The following is a 6,000-nucleotide window of genomic DNA, read 5'->3' on the forward strand; positions in this document are numbered from 1 at the left end:
GAGAACGGCTTCCAGGGAAGGAGTCACGTTTCAGCTCCTTCAGAATTGTGCAATAATTTGATTGGCCTTTAGCAGCATTGTACCGACAAAATGAACAGATCAATATTTTAGAAACATCTGTATATGTTGCAATAATGGTATTTCATTGTTCTAAGGGAGAAATGGTACATTAGAAGTACAGTATCACATGCACTGAAATTGCAGTCTATAGAATTCCCAACTGAAAGGCAAGAACGTGTTACGTTAGAGATTATCAGAAAACCAGCTGTGTCTTGACATTTCCATTGCTTTGTTATTGAGCGTCCAGAAGGCAAGAGGTGTTTTGTTAAACCTGGTAAGATTTGTCTTTCTTCACTTTCTTCACTCATGGACTTAAAAGGAAGCTGAAAACCAGAAGAATACACAGCCCTGGTTGTGTTTTGAATTTTGCCACAGATGAGTTCAAACCTAAGCAGTTTGTCTATCTCAGCAGTGACAATGAGGATCAGAAGCCAGATTATGGATGTTTCTAGAGGAAACATGTCTTCCTTTCGAGTTCCAAAGGCCCCTGAACATTTCGTTATGCCATGAGGTCATCGTGAGTACAGTGTAAATCTAGTGTGGTGGCTGTGGCGGCAGATATACTAAAATCAGAAAGACACAGAGAAGATTACATAAATCAGCACTGGACAAGGCGATAGTTTTGTGTAGGTTTAGAAGCAGACTGTATGATGTGACGATTATAAAGCTTGCTCTATAGTCTGCTCAAAACAGGTTCAATAGATATAGTCAGAATTATTTATGTACAGTATAAATTACACACAGTTACATTACTGAAGCTGTCTGGCTCAGCCTGGTTACTTTACACACATGTTATCTTAAGGATACAAATCACCTGGTTTGGCATGCAGCCTGAGTTCTTTGAGGGAGTAAGAGAGACCAGATCTTACGTTGCCTTTCGGCTTACAGCCTGTCTCAGTACACGTTAGTATAGCAGTGTCCCTGAGTGGCATCTTTCCTTGATCTTTTACTCTACAGCAGCCTTTCTGACGCTCATTTTCTGTTGGTTTCACAGTTGAACACAGACTAAACGTTAGTCAAATGCTATTGTCATGCCTATGTAAGGTATACAAGCGCTAAAACATTTTCTACAGGCAGCCATTGCATGTTGCTACCAAAAGGTTCTGTACTTCAGGTAGAATGGCAATACATTATAATGCAGTTAGCAAGGCTTTCAAAGGGATTTCCAACAGATGGCCAAGTAAATTTATGTAGTGTGTATATACCTTTTATGTGGTCCCCAGTGGATATGCTCACAGCCTCCTGTTTGTTTGTCTTTCTGCTATAACATTTGATTTTGCCTTTTACCATTTTAATTATGCATTAGCTGTTGTCTTTGTTAATGGTCTTAATCTTGTTTTTTATATCTGAGAATCCCAGGTACTAACCACCTCTGTCTCTCTTTGATCAATTTCTTCTATGCAAGCTATAAACTGTACATACGTTTACCGGTTTCACTATAGTCAGTTAGATGCTATTTTACTTGCCCATTGATAAAGGAATGTAAGGTCTCCAACAAAACTGCAGACAAGAAGACAAAAGTTTTAAAAAATCCAAAAATGTATGTAAAAGTTCAACTAAAATAAAATCCATTCACAAAGTAGCATGTCCACTGTCACTTTCACATGAGCCACTAAACCTTCCAGGATATATACTCACTTAACATTTTCCATCTTGGCACTCGCCTTCACTGAGTTTTCACACTGAAGACTGATTAAGTACAAACAGACATAGGCAGATCTCGAAACCGCCCCAAATACACACAAGGTGATGTCATGCTCTACACAGGAGCAGCGCACATAAGCACTTGGCTCTCGTTAGTAACCCGGCGAGGAACTCCTGGTGTAGGGAAGGGCTTTCCGAAGGGGACGGAGATGACGCTGCTTCCCTTCACGGAGGTCTGAAAACATCTTCAGGAGCGTTTAATTGCAGCAAAGAACCCAGCCACAAACACAGAAGCCTTTGGGTTCAACTAATCAGCAGGACTGGATATTAGAAATGGAGGTTTAGATAACAAATGCCACTCAGGGGAAGGATCCACTGTGGGCTCCTGGTTTTTAGAGGTCTGGTTCTGATGTAGAACCACATTTGTTATGGCGGGTTGCATTACAGTGACATGGCGAGGGCCTCTGTAATGTCTAAAATGTCGTGGAGGCCGCAGGGTCCCTGGGGAGCTGTTGCAGGATGAAGCAGGAGGAAGATGTCTCTGCTCAGCCCTCACCTAGTGGAGGGGCCACTTGGTAGGAATTTTGCCTGCAGAGAGTGAACAAAGTGTCTGTGGTCATGCAGGGAAGGCTGACATTCACAGCTTCCGAGAAAGAGTGAAAGAAAACGAAAAGGGGGGGTGGCGGATGAAGAAAGTGAGACGTAGAATGATTGCAGAAGAGACAAAGACAGAGGAAGAGAGACAGACAGAGAGCGTTCCCCTGGGCATCGGCGAGGGGACAGGGAGTCTTCCCCACACACGGACGCGCTGCTCAGAACAGATTCTCACAGCTTGCGTCCTCTGTTCCTCCTGACACAAGCATCCGGTGGGCGTGCGACTCCCAGAGTTTAAAACTCTGTGTGAAACACACTATGGTGGCAGGAGCACAGCTGCAAATTCTAACACTGACACGACAGCAACAGCACGAGGGCTGACAGCGCGGGAGAATTTTACACCACAAACGTCACTAACCCAGCGACTCAAGGGCTCATGTTTCTAATGACACTTTCATTATAAACAGCAAAAGCTTTGTGGTCATAATATGTTTACAAGGAAAAAAAAACAAATCAAAGCAAGTACAGTTAAAGCCAAGTCATTAAAAAAGAGCTCAGAAACAATTAAGACTTTTTTAGTAATTGCATACATGACTGTGGGTTAGACATTAAGCTACTATCATACAGCTACAGATGTACGGTTACAGCTTAGAGCTCATCTACTGCCAAGCACAGTCCATTGTAGTTATCCTGCTCTTCATTAATCGGCCATTTCTGACCACAAAGCTGCTGTTGGCTGGATATTTATACGTGTAAACCACTGTTAGCGCAGCAGTGACGTGGACGTGTCAAAAGTGCGGCTACTCTGCAGTGTCCGACACACTCATACCAATATCGATTTCTATGTTAGCGTCTCTGCTGCATCGAACATTCACCGCAAGTCAAATCACTGGATATGAAGGCCAAAGCACACTCGGTCAAAGGGTGCAGAAGACATCTAGCAGACCTGTAGATAAACAGAGTGATGACCTGCAATTGCACCCTATAAGGTGGCCAGTGAGTACACTCTCCTCCTCTTCTTTTCACTTCTTTCACTCCTTCCTGTTTATTACTATAAGTTCTTCATTTCCGTACCTGTCGAGGTTTATTCACGTTGTACTGCTATGCTTCTTTGGCAATACTGTAATTGAATATAGTCATGCCAATAAAGCTTAATCAATTGATTAGCTTCTGATGAAGCGAGTGGTGAGTTTTCCCAGGCTGCCTGCTCCTGTGTGTGTTAGGCATTCTCGTCTTTGTGAGGAACCACCAGCCTTCCTGTCTGCTGCCTGGACTGCAGGAGCAATAATGCTGTAGTAATAACACATAAGCCCAACTTGAACTATGCCAGGGGGTCTTGGCAGTCGGCGTGGCAGCACTGTCTGTCCCTCCTCCCCTCGCCGTCCTGCGCTCAGCGCTGGCCTTTCGGGATCGATTCCAGTTGCACACAGCTGAAAGAACGCTTACCGTGGGTGCCAAGTCACGCGGAGAACTGTCCTGATTTAACGTGCTCCAGTATACAGTATATATATGCAGAGTTTCCAGAGAAACAGGACAGAGGTCCTTCATCAGCTGTGCAGGCTTTGAGATTTGCTTGCACAGCTGATGATGGATTTCTATCTCTCTTCTCTTCTCTCCACTCTTCTTATATATGAAGATCCAACAATGACATGTAAAACGATATGGCCACCTATACTGGAAGGGTGAGATTTTTATTATAGACCCCAATCAGCCTTAACAATAAAACAATGATGAATAGAATTCCAAAGACGATATTGTTGCAATGGCATCGATTAAGGGGGCATATTAGGCAGCTAGTGGGCAGGTAGGCAGGTATCGTGAGATATCATAGTACACAGTGATTAGTGGTCCTACCAACAGAACAAAGGAGGGACAACACGTGGACCAGCAGCAGGTCCACAGGCCCCTCAGTTTCGTTCAGGCACACAGAGGCTAGCTAGCGTCACGCTGGCCGTTGAAGACAGTTAACGCTGGCTGTGACGGAATGGGGAGAAAGCACGCAGAGCATCACAGCTTGGCGCATGTGTTGTGCTGCACAGCCGCAGGCCGGCCAGAGTGACCGCGTTGACCCCACCCACCGCTGAGGACCAACAACAGACACGTGAGCATCCGACTTGGGCCGTGGAGCAGTGGAAGGAGATAACAAATCACATCCGACAAGGGCTTCAAGGTGCATGTGCATTGCTTCCCTGGGGAGGAGATAGATGTATCATGATGCACTATGGGAAGAAGGCAAACTGGTGGAGAGAGTGTGATGCCCTGTGCTATCTTCTGCTTGGAAATCTTTGATCCTGGTTTTCATGTGGATGTTCTTTTGACGTGTACCGCCTACTTAAACGCTGCTGCTGACCAAGTGCACCCCTTCCTTGGCACTGGTATTCCTTAAAAGCAACAGTCCAAGACTGGTTTGAGGAACATGACAAAGAGTTCAAGGTGTTGACAAGGTGTTGACCCCCAAATTCCCCAGATCTCCAAACGATCAAGCATGTGTGGGATGTGCTGGAAAAACAAGTCCATGGAGGCCCCACCTTGCAACTCAGAGGACTTGAAGGATCTGCTGCTAACATCTTGGCGCCAGATACCATAGGACACCTTCAGAGGTCTTGGGGAGTCCATGCCTCAATTGGTTAGAGCTGTCTTGACGGCATGAGGGGGACCTACACAATATTAGGCAGGTGGTTTCAATATTATGACTGATCGGTGTATATATTCCTATGGTGCTGACTTATCATCCTACAAACAAAACAGTGGCTAATATTATACTTAAACACTTCAGAATGCTCCAGGATGATCCCTTTTAAGGATCCTCCACTAATCTCCCACAGATGAGACAAAAACAATAAAAACATGTTCGTCAAGAGTGGGATGAATGACCAGTGGGGTAATGTGGTATTGTAGCCTGCAACTGCTCTAGATGTGCTACATGTTCATGTATTAACACAGCCATTAAATAAAAACAGCACAAAAGTATATTTTACTGTAAAATATGATGTAATCAGCTTTATATTGGACAAAATAAGAGAAGACTTGCTTACTAGTTTGTTGGACACTATTGGACCATCAGAATTATGGATTTGTTGTTTCCAGTGACAAGACATTTTATTAATACTAACAGACAGACACCTCATTAATTACATATCTGTTTGCATTGCCAGTTGGTGCTGTGGAGGCAATGAAATAATATATATATATATATATATATACACATATGCACACATAGATACACTCACTGGTCACTTTATTAAGGACCTTCTTTTGCCTTCAGAACGGCCTTAATCCTTCGTGGCATAGATTCAACAAGGTACTGGAAACATTCCTCAGAGAGTCTGCTCCATATCGACATGATGGCATCACGCAGTTGCTGCAGATTTGTCGGCTGCACATCCATGATGCCAATCTGCTGTTCCACCACATCCGAAAGGTGATCTCTTGGATTGGAGGCCATTTGAGTACAATGAACTCATTGTCACATTCAAGAAACCAGTCTGAGATGATTCATGCTTTATGACATGGCACGTTATCCTGCTGGAAGTAGCCATCAGAAGATGGGTACACTGTGGTCATAAAGGGATGGACATGGTCAGCAACAATACTCAGGTAGGCTATGGCATTGACACGATGCTCATCTTGTACTAATGGCCCAAAGTGTACCAGGAAAATATCCCCCACACCATTGCACCACCACCACCACCAGTATGAACC

Source organism: Brachyhypopomus gauderio, chromosome 15 (assembly GCF_052324685.1).
Source record: "Brachyhypopomus gauderio isolate BG-103 chromosome 15, BGAUD_0.2, whole genome shotgun sequence".
NCBI classification, from domain to species: domain Eukaryota; kingdom Metazoa; phylum Chordata; class Actinopteri; order Gymnotiformes; family Hypopomidae; genus Brachyhypopomus; species Brachyhypopomus gauderio.